Below are 17,086 nucleotides of genomic sequence, written 5' to 3'. Positions count from 1 at the left end.
AAAATTAAATATTTTTTATTGATATAAAATTGAATGTCAATTTTATTAACAAAAGCAGTGGAGAAAACATGGAATTTAAAATTTAAATCTTAAAGTTCTGATTAAACATTTATAATTTATAAAAAGGATTTTATCAAAGCAGTTTTTCAGACATATTTTTAAAAATTGTGAGGCTAAATTAAAAACAAAACCAAAACCAAAAGGATAGGTTAAAATCTAAGTACTGAGACATGCTTCTTAGCTATAATTTCAATTTTATTGCTGACTTTCAAAATACCCAGTGTCATATAAATCATTCTCATGTAATATACAATGTAATTTAATATATGGATTTTATACTCAAAATATGAATTCTAGGGGGTGTTTTCTTCTTCATCTTCCTAAAACATCATTTCTAAATAATTTCTCTTCATGTGGAGGAAATTTCAAAAATATTGCTTAAGTTTACCCAGCAAGTTTGTTAAAGCTTTTCTGGATATTTTTTCCTTTAGTGTAATCTGTGCTTGACAGTAGTTTGGTCACCTGGATCCCTGCTTCTGAATAGCATTGAAAGAATCCTGGTAATTTGATCACTTCCATGGTCTGATTTGCTATATAAAAGAAAGAAGCATTTGCAAGATGCTAGTTTAATAGAGGCTGCTTAAATCACCGTGAAGGAACTCTTCACTCTAAGTAAACTGCGTTTCAAAAACACACTAGTAGCCTTCTTTTGGATAATTTGTACGATACGAACATAAACAAATGAAAAACAATCAGTTTTAACATCACTTCCAGTCACAAACAGACGCATAAATGCGATACACACATACACTTTTCTCTTCCATAAACACGCAAGAAAAAGAAAAGGGAAACGAAATCATTACTTTTATAAATGGACTGATTTAGGAATTCAGAGAATATTGTTAATATTTACCTGCTTAATGCATAATTGCTTATCTTATCTTTCAAACAGAAAAACTAGGAAAAAGTTTAGATAGTTTGATACTAACACCGGAAACACAAATTTTACAGGGGAAAAAAAAAAAAGAAAAAGAGGCATTGAAGCAATGTTGCCAGGTTACACTACCGAAGAGTAGAGCCGTTTCTAAGGGCACTGCTAGGTGAAGACGAAGAGCTGATGTCACTCACATTCTTTAATATCAGTTTTCCTAAAACAGCATATGGACGTAGGATGGAAGGTAAAATATTTAAACTCCTTAATAAAGAACTGACCTTAATTTATCTACATTCTGAATGAGACTTGCAGTTCCGCTTTTCTAAGAACTGCAAATGATGAAAATACTGTAATTATCTCTGGTTTATTTTTTTTCTGCCTATATATTTATGAAGTCTTTTAACAACAGAGGATATTCATTTTTCCACCCCCTTCCTCAATTACCTTAAGGCAAGACCTTCTTTCAGATGTGGAAATATTTTCAGGGCTGCAGGACAAAGAACTGGGATATTTTCATAGAGTTGATCAAGGGGGAAAATGGATTTGCGAGATTCTGTTAAGAGTAAGAAGAGACTAAATGACAACTTTAAATCTGCCACAATCATTTACTAATGTGCTGCTATATCAAATAAGTCTAATTTTTTGACAGCACCAAATTAGATTTATTGCAGAAACTGCTGCATAAATAGCATATGGCTATGTTATACCACCTATTTCAAATCCTGTAAGGTTCCCCTCCCCCTCCCAAATGAATGAATTGAGCCAAGCTATAAACCTTCTGTAGAAAAAGAAATAGACAAGTTCAAAGGCAGATGTAGGAGATCTGCATTTCTTTGTTAAAGTCATCATTTTAATAAAATGTCCCAACTCTATACTTCAAGAACCATGACTCCTTAATAAGTTATCAAATTTTAACAGGTCAGTTTTCTCTTTTATTTGCAGAATGATTTGGTTTGATTTTTGTTTTAAGGTTTTTGGCTCTGAATTATGCTTATATTTTGATGTTCAACTGACAGTTACATGGGGGAAAAAAGAAGGGCAAGTGACTGAATCAAACACAGCTTAAATGAGCTTATGAAAAATTATTAAGTAGGAATGCATGTATCACATGGTTCTTTTTAGTTTTTCATTTTGTGAAAGACATATGTGGTAGAAAGCATATCAAAAAACCTTTTCTAATTTTAACTATAGCTTTGATACTGCAAACTCTTTGATGCATAAAATGTATAAAGTGATCATTCCATGTGCCACACTGTCTACGTTAGATTGGCAGAACCATACAAACAGCAAAAATCAAGGTTCCATGGTAGCTGGGACTGAAAACTCACAGGACAAATTCAGAGATGGACAATTCTTCCTTTCTCAGTCACTACCCCAATGCCTACTCCCACCCTCCAAGTTTGACACAGTTCAACTCAATTTCCTTTTTGAACAAAGTTTCCGTTCTTCTGTAGATGGGAAAGACATTGCAAGGTCTTATCTCAGACCAATGGGCACACCACTGCAAACATCATGGCACTCGGCTACCCCGCAGACTCCCTCGCTGTGGTCAGTCTTCCCAGCTGCCCTATCTGTTACTGTCTGATTAGTTCTGCTAAGGAGCCCCTCCCCTGCCAGCTTTCGGTGCCATCTGTTCTACACAAGATGGCTGCTGCCCAGCAACCTAACACTGCCCTCCTACCTGGCACCCGGCTACCATCCTTACCCCAAAGTGCTAACACAGGTTCTCACTGCTGGCAGAGTCAGGATTTCATTACTACTACTTTGACAAGTGCAGGGTTGTTTGTAATTTCTCTTTTATCCTGATTTTGATTGTACAACCACCTCCCACTGATTCAGTTTGCTTCAGTTTTGTTGCTCACAGATTTTACTCTCCACATTAATCTCCCTCTGGCATGTTACTGCATCTGTTCCCTTTTTTATTATTAATTTTCAAATTCCCACAATTTTTGACAAAAAGGAGGTAATCTACACTCTGTTTCTGCCCATTTCATTTTCTTTAATTTGGAAGATAAGTATGAAAGCATGCCAAAGAAGTTAATTCTCCGTTAACAGTTTATTTTCTGGCATCCCTCAGCCTTTGTATATGAAAAACAGATAGGAATAAATGTTGACTGAATCACAACAACATAGTCGCAACCATTCCTGCATTTAATGAAAAGCAAACATATGAAACAGCATCTAAAAAGTTTATTAGTTACATGAGTTGTCTCATGCTGCCATTCTTTTTCCCACTTTTAACAGATAATTCTTTGTGCAAATCAGTTTGAGTGCAGGATCTGAATTGGGGTTCCTCCACAGTTCTGACTTGGTCTCGATGTTCACTGTAGATGGATTTTATCATTCCTTAATATCATTACCATCTTTCCTCAAACCAAACATCGTTAACTAATTCAATAGTGAATGATTCCGAATAAATGCCTGACTTCAGAAATAGGTTAAGAATAGAGAGCTGCCATCAGTGCCACAAAGCAGAACTGAAAGAGCCCCTAGGTTACAGAGCTGCTTCCATTAGATATTGTTTTGACAAAGAGTTAATATCAGGAATGGCAAGAATGTTTGCCCTCTAAAGACAAAGAGGATCATTTAAGATGTAGAAAGTCAGAAATAATATATTTAACAATATATTACTCTGTGCCCCAAATTTTTCAGCACCATAGCCTTGCCATAAAGAGCTTCAGTCAGGTGATCATGCCCTTAATTGCTCTAAAGTTTTCTAGACTGATCAATACACTGACTACTCATTTTTTACCCGAACTCATATTAAAAGCATTGGAGTGCCTGAAAAGAAAAACAATACTTCAGATTTACAAAACGTTGAATGAGTTAAAAAGGTTTTGCATACTCATATATATCCTCATAAAATCACAGTTAAGGTCTGTAGGAAATCAAGTACAATAGGGGATTTTCCCCAAGGTGACAAAAAATAATCAGAAATAGAACTAGGACAAGTGTCAAGATCAAGCAACATCCAGCCTGGTGAACCACACTTCAGATGAGCCACTGGGCAAAGGGCAAATCTGGAACACTGCCCAAACCACTGCCCAAACCCACGGTGAATGCTTCACCTTGATCACCTATCACCCCCATCTCCTGCATACATTCCAATAGAGACTTGCTCTTTATTTTGTTTACCTCTTTTGTTCATATGGTTCTAATGGTTATTTCCTCAACACTGGGTTCATTCTTTTGGTGAATCTCCTGGTCAGGAATAGGCTTATTGAAGTTAGACACAGGAAAGGTGTCAAAGGGATGCCCTGTTTATTCACGGGTGCCCACCCTGGGGAAGGAACCCCGTTGATACTCTGAAACCCAAGCAGCCTGTGGCTCTCCCTCCCTACCCACCATGGCTTGGTCAAGGCAGGAGATGCTCAGCCCTATCACAGGCAACCCTGCCTGCTGGGGAGAGGCCACATAGAGCCAAGGTGGAATAGAGTCTTAGCTCAGCTAGATGGCAAGCTGCTTCCAAACGTTTTCTGACCTGTTTGGTGCCTACTCTGAGCTCCCGAGATTGACTGCATCCTTTGCTTGGCGGCTCTAACAGAGTTGCAGCATAATGACAATGTGTTTACTTGAAGCGGGCCCTGGTCTCCCATGAGACATGGCTTGGGAGAGGGCACTGAGGAGACTGAATATTCCCCAAGCCTCTCACTTGCTCAGGATCCTTAAAATGAGTTTTAATTCCAAGATGTATCAATCAACAAACCACCACATACTTTGTGGGTATTACAGAAACATTAAGGGAAGTAATGCCGAATAACTGATGTAAAGAACACGTTCACTAGGAGGAGGTGTTTGAGAAGAAACTAAGTATCAAAGCCGGGCACAGTGGCACACACGTGTCATCCCAGCTACTTGAAAGGCTCAGGTGGGAGGTTCGCCTTGAGCCCAGGAGTTGGAAGCCAGGCTGGGCAATACAGCGAGACTGCGCCTCTAAAATATATATATATATATAAAAGTATGTTAATTAATTTTAGAAATTCACCAAAAGAAATTAAACATCAAGTTGATGGGCTTTTGTTATATTCCTTTTATTTCAAAATAATATTGGAGAGCAGAACTTTCTTTTAGAGACATACTCTGGCTTAGGGCTACTATGAGAACAATTCTCTGTTTTTGCTTTTTCTTTCCTATTTTCATTGAACCTGATGCTCATTGTTGTTGAGTCAGGCAAGTGGTGTGGGCAATACATTCTCGGCTTCCTCTGGGCTTCTTCAGGAAATGAGTTGGCTGCCGCTGCCACCATGCTCCAGGCTGTGGGCCTATGTGGCAGGGGAGATGAGTGCATCCCCAGTGGAGATTTTCATTGCATTCACATTTGGGCTCACAGAACTGAGAGGAGCGAGCCAGGGAACGTTAAGCAGAACCTGCAAACACACATTTCCTGGCAGTGCCTGACTTTCGAACCTCTCCCGCCCCGGGCCACACTGAGACCAGGGTTCTTAGCCCTTCAAACAGGTGGAGCAGAGCAGGCTCAGGCGGTGCGGCGTCCACCAGAGCAAAATGAAATGCCTTTTCTTGCCTGGCTCTCTGACAGCCTGTTTTATCTGATACCGGGTGGGGGAAGGAAAAGAGGACGCAATTTAAAACAGCACCAAGGCCATCTATTTCAAGCCTTGAAGATGTTGGTTGCACATATATCCATTTAAAATTATTTTTGACACATTCTCTGCTTAATTTATTCATGAAAGGAGTACAAGAAAAAAACTGAGCTTAACTTTGAAATGGAAACTTTAGGCTAAAAATTCTTGAATAAAACTCAGGAGAAAAAAAAAGATAAAAGTTCACTGTAAAATAGCAAGAATATATATCAGTGTTATAATATCCTCTTCAAATAAACAGAGAATGAGTTTGGCTTTTTGACCTAAGTTTGTTGTTATCTTAAGATGAGTGCAGTTCCCCACCGCCCCCCCCCTTTTTTTTTTTTACATTTTCCCAACAATAAAGAGCAGAGGCAACTTTATTCAATGTTTATAGAAAACCTGCTAAACACTCAGTGCCTAACTTGGTGCTGGGGGCACAGAGATCAAAGAGCCCTGGTTCCTGGTCTGGGTGCTGAGATTGTACAACACCGAAAGTATTTCTATCTCAGTTTGAAACAAGCTTTGGCCCTTCATCCCCTGCCCACTCTCCTCCCTCCTGGATGCCCAACCTCAAGCTTCACCTTTAGAGGCTCGGCTTTCTCATCTATAGAGGACTGTTTTTTCTTAGGTTTGCTGGAAGCAGTGAGAAGCATAGCATCTCAAGCTTCTTGTGGTAAATGATCAGCATATTTGTTTTAATTTCGAATCTTTTGCAAATAGTTTTCTAAAACACAATAAAAATGAATTACTAGAAAAAATTTAAAAGATACCAGAAAAAAAAAAAGCTCACTGATCATGCACTTGAAAATTGTGGCAATTAAAAATTGGTATAAAATTTGCCAAAGACTTCTACAGATTTCAGTACTTATCTTGTCATAGACACTAACAAGCAGCCCATCATGGGCCACAGCTGGAACAGCACTACTGCAGAGACCAAGCACAGTATATGTGCATGCTGGAGATTTAGCCGTGCATCTTTCTTTTTATATTCTAAGAGTTTTCTAAGTAAAACAACAAGGAGAACCTGTTGTGAAGAACTGACGATGTCTCTTTGGATCTATCACATGTTGACAGTGGAGAGTATCACGTTCCAATGTACATGGACAAAAATGTGCTCTTCGCTCCCCTCTCTCCACTTCAAACCATTTCTTAGATGAAAAATCAGGGATTGCATTTTTATTCATTTATTATCATTATTATTATTATTATTATTGAGACAGAGTCTCACTCTGTTGTCCAGGCTGGAGTGCGATGGCAATCAAAGCTCACTGCAGCCTTAAACTCCCAGGCTCGAGCAGTCTTCCCAAGTAGCCAGGACTCAGGCACGCACCACCATGTAGCCTCCCCAATAGCTAGGACTGCAGGCATGCACCACCATGCCTGGCCAATTTTTTTAATTTTTTTTTTTTTTTTTTTTTGGTAGAGCTGGGGTCTTGATATGTTGCTCAGGCTGGTCTTGAACTTCTGGCCTCAAGTGATCCTCCCACCTTGGCCTCCCAAAATGCTAGGATTACAGGCGTGAGCCACGGCACCTGACCAGGTATTATATTTTTAAAAAGACAACAAGGGGCAACAGTGCAGACATTTGGTGTTTTACTCACCCAGGACCCCTGACACCCTTCCCCTAGTAAGAGCACCTCCCCTTACTTAGTACAACTTTCTTTCCTTATTCTATGTGGTTTTGAAGGGGCTACCAGCCACAGCACCCAAAAGTGCGTGGGTGCGCCCAAGGATGATCCTAACCAAAGGTTTTGAAATTAGAAGTGAAGGAGCCAGGAAGTCACATTCTTACAGTTTGAGATCAAGGGTATTTCCTTTATCATCAATTTCAGAATGAAGGATGTTTTACTCCATGGTATGGAAGAATCTGAAAGAATGAGCAAAATTCAGATAGAAATTGAGCCCTGTTCTGGAAAGTGAGAATATGATAGCATGCTGGCTCCAGGAAACACTGAGGCCAGCTGCACCTGGATTGTACATGGTCTCGTTATAAAAATTTATCACTTTATCCTTTTTGGATTTCAATTAACCCTAAAAGTCCTGACTTGTATTGACAGGCTGGGAAGTCAAACAATTAACTTCAAGAAAATATCTGTACTAGAGGCTGGGCACAGTGGCTCACACCTGTAATCCTAGCACTTTGGGAGGCTGAGGCAGATCGCCAGAGGTCAGGAGTTCGAGACCAGCCTGGCCATCACGGTGAAACCCTGTCTCTATTAAAAATACAAAACTTAGCTGGGCATGGTGCTGCCTACCTGTAATCCCAGCTACTTGGGAGGCTGACACACGAGAATTGCTTGGACCTGGGAGGCAGAGGTTGCAGTGAGCTGAGACCACACCACTACACTGCAGGCTGGGCAACACAGCAAGACTCTTGCTTCAAATTAAAAAAAAAAAAAAAAATCTGTACTAGTTACTATGTGGAAACTGAAAGCCCTGGCAAGGCAGCCTCTATCACTCTCCCCACATGATCTATCCATTGTAATAGGGTAACCTAGTGACTCCTCTGCTGTACCCTTTTCTCACTTTCAAAAAGATACAAATCCTATAGGTCGAGCTGCTGTCTCTCTAGGTCACAGGCCAGATCTTCCCATTTGGATCACAAAAGTAGGTCACAGTATAATACCTGTTTGGTGGACTCTCACTTAGATTCCTGCTCTGAGAAATTCTTTGAAGTACATATACATTAGTAAAAAGATCATTTATATAAAAGGAGAAATAAGAATTTTTAAGATTTTGTACTTAGGGCAATCCGAGTTCTAAATTCTCTGGATAATAAACAAAAGAAAGCTTCCTGCAGTAGTTCCCCTAAAGATCAGATACAAGAAAAAAAAAATGCAGGATTAAAAGAAAATGTGTTTCAGTACATGGGCAAAAGGTATGGAAAAGAACGTCTCAGTAAGCAGTTAATAAGAGTCACATAAATGTTAAGAAGTGGTTGCTTTCTTCAGCCATATCGTAAATTAACCCGACCACGTGTGTGTAAATGGTAGTCGTATGAGAGGAATTTGAATCCTATAGCTCTTTATCTATTTGGACATGTCAAAAACAAATACTTGAAAAATTTCTACTTTTTAATAAAAGCCTCTCTTTCTTCTTGCGTGAAAATTAAGTAAGGAAGTAAAGGAGAATGACAATTGCATTATAACATGTTTAAATGACAATGGCAAATAATAGGCCAAAGGAAACTATGTTTCTTAGGAAAAATTCAAGCCAAAATTCACCGTCATGCATCACGCATAAGGGAGCAGCTAACACTTCTTTCCATTCTTCTTCGTTTCTTTCCTTCTTCCTTTCCTTTCCTTTCTCTCTTTCTTTCTTTTCTTTCTTTCTTTCTCTTTCTTTCTTTTTCTTTCTCCCTCTCTCTCTCTCTTTCTTTTTTGAAATGGAGTCTCACTCTATCGCCCAGGCTGGAGTGCAGTGGTGCAATCTCAGCTTACTGCAACCTCCGCCTCCCGGGTTCAAGAGATTCTCCTGCCTCAGCCTCCCGAGTGGCTGGGACTACGAACGCGGACCATTATGCGCAGCTAACTTTTTGTGTTTTTACTGGAGATGGGTTTTCACCATGTTAGCCAGGATGGTCTCGATCTCCTGACCTCGTGATCTGCCCGTCTCGGCCTCCCAGTGTGCTGGGATTGATTACAGGCGTGAGCCACCATGCCCGGCCAGAAGCAGCTAACATTTATTTCTATTATAAATTAATGTTACTGATTTTCTAAGTTGTCTTTTTCAGAACAATTGCATTAATCCATTTCTCTAGTAATTTACATAGAATCACAGCTTAATGGATAAGGGTACAAGCTTTGCAGGCAAATTACTGGGTTTCAAAATCTGCTTCGATAACATATCAGCTGTGTAACCTTAGATGATTCCTTTCCTTCTCTGTGCCTTAGTTGCCTCAGCTGTAAATTAGAGAAAATAAGAATCTGTACCTTATAGAGCTATTGATAGGATTATATGAGAAGCTCTCAGGTTGGTTCCTGGAATAGTAGAGGCTCAGCAAATGTTAGCCACTGCTGTTAGCTATAACTCTACTATTTTTTAAAGAGTTGCTACATGTAGCATGGTACCACACAGATACTAAGATCAATATATTGTTGTTGTTGTTTTTGAGACGGAGTTTCACTCGTTGCCCAGGCTGGAGTGCAATGGTGCGAACTCAGCTCACTGCAACCTCTGCCTCCCGGGCTCAAGCGCTTCTCGAGCCTCAGCCTCCCGAGTAGCTGGGATTACAGGCTTGTGCCACCATGCCCGGCTAATGTTGCATTTTTAGTACAGACGGGGTTTCTCCAGGTTGGTCAGGCTGGTCTCAAACTCTTGACCTCACGTGATCTGCCTGCCTCGGCCTCCCAAAGTGCTGGGATTACTGGCGTGAGCCACCATGCCTGGCCTAAGATGAACATATTCTTACTCCGAGGTGATACCGTTAGGTGTCTGTATGATCGTTGTGTGTCCTGTACTTAACTTACTCTTATGCGTACATGCGCACCTCCCAAATCCCATCAATTCCCCTACACGGAACGCCCTTCATTCCCATTTTCCTACATCCAAATCCTACCAAAATCAGTAAGAAGTAATCTGTTTCTCTCCCTGTAATCCTTTTCTAGAACCTCCCTTCTAGATCTTATCATTTATCTTACCAACTACGTGTGTATTTTCTTTTTCTTTTTCTTTTTTTTTTTTTTTTTTGAGACGGAGTCTTGCTCTGTCACCCAGGCTGGAGTGCAGTGGCTGGATCTCAGCTCACTGCAAGCTCCGCCTCCCGGGTTCACGCCATTCTCCTGCCTCAGCCTCCCAAGTAGCTGGGACTACAGGCGCCCACCACCTCGCCCGGCTAGTTTTTTGTATTTTTTAGTAGAGACGGTGTTTCACCGTGTTAGCCAGGATGGTCTCGATCTCCTGACCTCGTGATCCGCCCGTCTCGGCCTCCCAAAGTGCTGGGATTACAGGCTTGAGCCACCGCGCCCGGCCGTATTTTCTTTTTCTTTCTTTTTGCTTTAACTTTAGAGACAAGTCTTGCTCTGTTGCCCAGGCTGGAGTGCAGCGGTGCCATCACAGCTTACTGCAGCCTTGACCTCCTGGGCTCAAGCCATCCTCCCACCTCAGCCTCCAGAGCAGCTGGGACTACAGGCACGCACCACCATGCCCAGCTAATGTTTGTATTTTTTGTGGAGATGGGGTTTTGCCACATTGCCCAAGCTGGTCTCAAACTCCTGGGGTTCAAGTGACCTGCCCACCTCAGCCTCCCAAAGTCCTGGGATTACAGGCATGAGCCACCACACCCGATCTACTCATGTCTTTTCTTCTCTTCCCCGCTAGCCTGTAAGCTTCTAAAGGGCAGTAGCTGAGTCCACTTTATATTTCTATCTCCCATCATCCCTAGCACAGCATCTTACGACAGAAAATGCTTCATGTAGAATGGGCGAATAAATGGATGAACAATTTTAAACGTACCTGAAAGTCTGTTATGGAAAAGGAAGAAGTTGTTTGAGTAATATTAACAGTAATAACTGGAAGAAAGCAACCTTGCTTTGTTTTCATACATGCTAGGCTAGATATGTTTAGCGTTCATGCTTACGAGGCACTTGTTTCAAACACTGTCATCTTTTTCTTTTTTTCCCAGAGATGTGGTCATGCTATGTTACCCAGGCTGGCCTTGAACTCCTGGGCTCAAGCAACCCTCCTACCTCAGCCTCCCAAATTTCTAGCACTGCAGGTGTGCACTACAGCACATGACTTCCACTGTCATCTTTTAATTACGGGGAAGTCTAGTTTAAGAGTGTGTGTGTGTGTGTGTGTGTGTGTGTGTGTGTGTGTGGTTTTTAAACACGTACATGTAAGTGAGAGGCCTGGTGCAGTTTACTAAACCTACTTGCATTGTTAGAATGATTATCATTGCATTCTGATATACTTAAACATATATATTTATGCAAAGTTAAAAATAAAAAGTGATTACAAAATCATAATACAGTATCATAGGGACAAGTAAAATTCCCAATAAAAAAAATTTAGCCTCATCACCTTCTTATACTTCTTCTTCTGATATATGTGAGAAGATATTTGTTTGTATAGCAGTACTGAGCTTGAAAGAATAGTCATACATTTGGAATATATTCGCCATTTTTATTAATGACTTATTGAGCTCCAACTCTTTGTAAAGTGGCGAGCTAGGAGCTCTTGGAAATGTAATACTGATAAGACCTCTCCTACTTGAAGAATAACACATTCCAGAAGCAAAAAATAGCAAGTACACAAAAAACTTCCAAATATTAATTCTTTTTTTTTTCCCAGATTTTGCTTTTTCCTCCCTCGAGTAATTCATTTGCTCAAATGTCATCAGCTCAAAGTGGGAAGAAGGATTCAAGGGGAGAAGTGCTCCCTCTGACAAGAATCAATTTGGAGGCCTAGGTAGAAAAATCAGGATTTCAGGGAGACCTTGGTAAGAAGAAAAATCAGGATTTCAGGGAGACCTTGGTAGCGCTTAGTAATAGCGCTAGAGAAGGTCAGAGGGGTATTCTAGGTATAGAGAACAGCAAATGGGAGGAAAAGCCCTCCAAAAGTGCAAGGGGAGCTGTGTGTACTTACATTTGTCTGGAAATCAGCAGGTAAGAGGGTTTCATCTTGGATGAAATAAGACTGGAAGGTTGAGAGCCTATCAGGATGACCTCGCATGCCATGCTGTCATTTGCCTTTCTCTAATAGAGCGGCACCATGGAAGGTTTTCAGAGTATAGTAAGTAACAGAGTCAAGGCAGAGGCTCATGAATATTCACTGGGCAATGGTCAGCAAAAGAGACTGGAAGAGTGTTGAGACAATTTTGATAACCTTTGTGAGAGGTCAGCAGAACCTAAGTTACAATGAATTTAAGTGGTGGGTCTGAGGGTCATTTCAATGAACTTTCTAAACTTCAAACTAAGAAAATAACTTAAACAAAAGATCGTCCAAGCAATTTAAATGCCTAACGTCTAGAAATAGGAAGTTAATAATGGGTTCTCTTAAATCATGATTGGAATCATTGATTATCAGAACTAGAAGGAAACTTATAAATCATCTAGTCCCACCTCATTTTATAGGTACATAAGCAGGCCCAAAGAGTTAAAGTAATTTCTCAAAAGTTGCAAAGAAATCCTGGAGTGAATGCCTAGAGAAGATACTATAATTCAAGTTTCTTCAATCCTAGGCTGTCTGGGAAAGCATACGGTTTTAATTGTTACCGCCCCCCACCCCCCAAAAAATACTCTTTGAATCATTCTTCTTTATTCTTTTCTTATACATCCAAAGACCCCATTTCAGTCTTACTGGCTGGTGGCTGTTCTTCCATTGTACTTTAAAACATGGTCCTTTCTATGTGCTTTTAACCACTCCCTTAGCTACAATGAATACATTTATGTAAAAGGGGATCCAGATCTAAGCCTCTAGTCATGACCTTTCTCCTCACACCAAGCCAACATTGGACATCTCCACTAGGGTTGCACAATAAAAAGTATTCTTTTCCTCAGCTACCTCTTTTAAGTTCCTCAGTTGGCTTAACAGATCCTCTAGTCAACTTGGGTTAGAAAACTTACAGCCACCTTTAATTCTGTCCTCTCTTATTCATGACTCCAAATACCTCCTGAAGATGCGACTTCCTTTCCACTTCACAGGATAGCCATAGCCAAGGGCTTCATTACTCTCCCTCTGGACTATGGTGCTTATATTCTAATTGGGGTCCCTGCCAGTCATCTCTTCTCAACCCATCCATTTTTCACAAAGCTCTTCAATTACCTTCTTTAAATACATATTTGAATCTTGTCATTATTCAAGCCCTCTTGACTTCTTACTTGAACTAACAGCCTCCTAACTGAGAAGCTGGTACACTTTTTCTGTAAAGGGACAGATAGTAGATATTTTAGGCTTTGAGGACCATATTCAACCCAAGTGTGGTAGAGAAATACATAATAAAGGAAGGATAATGGTGGCGTTTTCTAATAAAATTTTACTTATGGATGTATAATCTTCATGTGTCAAAAAATATTGTTTTCCCTTTTTTCATCCACTTAAAAATATAAAAACCATCCTTGGTTAATGGTCACACAAAAACAGACGATAGGTCAGACTTGGCCCACTGGCTGCAATTGCTGACCTTGGGCTAACTGGTCTTTCTGTCTCCTAGATCAACTCTCAAAGCTCACTTTCCACACTGTTCTCTAAGTCAAGCTCCCAACCCAGAAATTCAATCACGTTGACACCCCTGCTTAAAATGCATCAAGAGCAACTGAGAATGGGCGAAACTCCGGAGATGGCCCCTAAGGCTCTTCTGCTGGTCCCTGCTTCCCCTTTCCAGTCTTATCTCCTACCAATCACCTAATCTGATAGTAGAGTTATGTTTTCTCCCATCTTTATGTCTCTGTATTTATTGGTCTCTCTACCTGGGGTCCCCAACCCACCTTTTTCCACTTTCAGAATTCTTACTCATGAACTCACTAATCAAGATTGCTGCCAAATATCTCCACCTCCCTGACTATCCCTTTCTCACTGTCAGCTTTCCCTGATATCAGCTTTCCTTGACTATTGCCTTCACCTCTGGTGCAGACTGGGCCAGACCTCCTCCCTATGTGCTCCTGTGGTAATCATCACTTTTATCATTGCACTGTTGTCACACTCCATTATATTTGAATATACAGATATGGCTTCTTTACTAGAGTATGAGCAATCTAAGGGCAGAAACTGAGTTTTATTTTTTCTCTCTATGCCTAGGACCAAGCAAAGTATAGTAGGTGCTCAATAAATATTTGTTGACTAAGTGAATGTTATACTCACCCATTTGGGTCCTTTAATTAATGCTAACTTTCTATTTTCCTTTTTTTTTTTTTTTTTTGAGACAAGGTCTTACTGTGTCACCTAAGTTGGAGTGGAGCGGTGCAATCATAGCTCACAGCAGCCTTGAACCTCAGGGCTCAAGTGATCCTCCATCCTCAGCCTCCTAAATAGCTGGGTCTATAGGTGCACCACCATGCCTGCCTAATATTTTTTGTTTTTTGTAGAGATGGGGTCTCCTTGTGTTGCTCAGGATGATCTCGAACTCTTAGCCTCAAGTGATTCCCCTGTCTTGGCTTCCCAAAGTGTTAGAATTACAGGTGTGAGCACTGCGCTTGGCCTCCATTTACTGTTTTAAAATCCAAAAAGGAGAAACACCAAAAAAGTGGTAGGCTATTTTTCTTTTAGGTTGATGTACAGATTTCTACTACACTTTTTGAATTTTCTTTGCCTCTAAAGATTTGGATCCTTATTTCATCATTACTTTAAACATGGTTTTCATATTCAATTTTAAACTTTGTTTAGAATATGCCATTTGAAGTGTTTAAGTTGAGACTGTGTGGTAAGGTGTTATCTGTGTGGGAGTTATGTATTTCAGCTGATCTACACTGAAAAAGAACGACACAACATTTCTCAGTCACACACCTGAGTATACTGAATCAATAAAGCATGGTGAGGGGTGGCAAACTTAAAAAACAAAAAACAAAAAGACAAAAAAGTGCTATATAGCAGAAATAGCCCAACAACCAAGTCACATTGCCAGTGCAAAGGGGAGATATACACAGTTCCTTGCATTTCTAATTGTCATCTTTAAATTTATGAATGTGGATTTTATAAAACATGAACACAGACTCAGCATAAAATGCTTAAAAAGAGTACCGTACTTAGAAAATAATTTTTATTTCCTGTAAAACTACGCTTAAATTTTTGTAGAATTGGTTTAAATAAAGCTCAACAACAAAAAAAAGCTTTCTATGGAACCAAGCAAAACCGTTTTTCTTAAGAACAAAGGAATTAGTTACCACTCGTCCATTTTCAGCAGTTGCTGCATCTTAATATGCTCTACTTGCAAGAAATTGATCTTGTCAAACACTACAAATTGATACTACACGGGAAAACTCTCTATGGACTCTGACTTCAGAAATTAACTCTCTGAATAAGACAGAATGGCAAAAGGGGCAAAACCAGCATTAATATTTATTTACTGAAGCCCAGCCACACTGAGACGTTAAAAGCCGTCCTAGTTCTGAGGTTTAGCAGTGCTTAGCACACAAATGGTTGGTTCTGAATAGAAGTCTGACAGAAGAGAAAAACTATTAACATTACCATGATGAAGCTCAATTCTGAAGCTTGGAAGATTAAATAACCACAGGAATTATGCTAACATTAGGTTCTCAGTTCTACAATGACAATACTTTAAATGAGCATTAAAAGAACAGTTATTATTCTGCAATATTAAGCAATTTTTTTCTCATATGTTTCATCTATTAGGATTTTTTTCTAGATACCATACGTGTATAAATAATGTATTTTCTTTCTTTGCTTTCTCTTTCTTTCCTCTTTCTTTTATTGTTTAAAAGGGAAGATGTAAAATCATTTGGAATATTATCATAACAAAATGTTTCGTACAAGGTTTGATTTTAACAGAACCAGAGGCATCTTAACACTCACCCAAAACTTTGGGAGGTTCACCAACCTCTAGAATATTTTTTTCTCCAAATGCAGGCTGTTCAAGTGGTGCTTTTCTCCATCTGTTAGCATACCGTGCTCAGAATTACATTGTCATATTTAATGTAAAAGGGATCAGTCCCCTTTCATAGTTTAAATTCAACATATTACTATGATTGGAAGACCAGTGTTTTTCTAATTTATAAACCAAACCAAATATCATAAACTTACATGTTTATTTAAACAAAGTTCTCTCTAAAAACTGAAAAACTCTAAGAACTGAGCAACCCCAAAGGCTTGATGTGAACACTGAAAAATCGTAATAAAACTCAAAGTGAAAAGAAACCACATATGATAAAGTGAAATATCTACTCTCTCTGTTTGAATTTTTCTTTCTATGTGTGTATTTGTGTGTGTGTGTGTGTGTGTATGTTTTTCCAATGCAGCAAATTCACAATGCTTACAACCTAAAGAGTCTTAATGTAATTTAGGGCCGAGCTACATATTTACTAAAGTTGATGACAATGATGATCACATCACAAAATCTCATGATGGAAACAAAGTAATCTAAAATCTCAATGGTGTAAGCCCAGTTATAATAATGATTTGAACATGAGCAGTGCCAATCTATTTCATCTCGAAATTTTACACCTCTTTAGGATGCAGATTCCTTATTTCGTATCAGTTCCATTTCAATTTGCATCTTACAATTTATTTACTTTGTCTCTCTCACCGAGAGTATTTATTATTTTCCTAAATAAATTCCTCACATCCTTCAGTTCAAGATTTTTATTAGACGTAGAATTAGCAGAAGAGGTAGTAGTGGTGGTAGGAGAAATATGTCATTTTGCTTATATTGATAGAGAATCACCTAAATATTTGAGCATTGTAGATGAAAGGTTTTGTAATCTATCAGTAATTCCCTGCCACACTTATCATTCACATGTCTGGGTGTTTTGCTTACCACATCTCCACTTTTCTTAATATGCCTGAAAGCTATGTGTGAATTGAATGACTAAGACTAACTCTAACAACTGTTTGGAAGCCTGTGGCAAAAATCAGTGGAATGAAATCGGTGCTATGGCGCATAATGGGATTAGGGAGT

The 17,086-nt window shown here is 39.5% G+C and overlaps 1 protein-coding gene and 1 long non-coding RNA gene across 13 annotated transcripts in view; both read right to left on the bottom strand.

Moving 5' to 3' along the window:
- SDCCAG8 (SHH signaling and ciliogenesis regulator SDCCAG8) overlaps window positions 1-17,086 on the bottom strand; it is a 248,663-nt gene that overhangs the window by 110,402 nt on the left and 121,175 nt on the right. The window lies entirely within an intron of this gene.
- On the bottom strand, window positions 1,379-17,082 carry LOC126943128 (uncharacterized). Its single transcript, XR_007721702.1, has 2 exons — window positions 11,988-17,082; window positions 1,379-11,952 (listed from the first exon to the last, which is right to left on the bottom strand). It is a non-coding gene; the product is annotated as an uncharacterized LOC126943128 (long non-coding RNA).

The sequence above is a fragment of the Macaca thibetana genome, chromosome 1 (genome assembly GCF_024542745.1).
Source record: "Macaca thibetana thibetana isolate TM-01 chromosome 1, ASM2454274v1, whole genome shotgun sequence".
NCBI classification, from domain to species: Eukaryota; Metazoa; Chordata; class Mammalia; order Primates; family Cercopithecidae; genus Macaca; species Macaca thibetana.
This window is presented reverse-complemented; position numbering and strand designations above follow the sequence as displayed.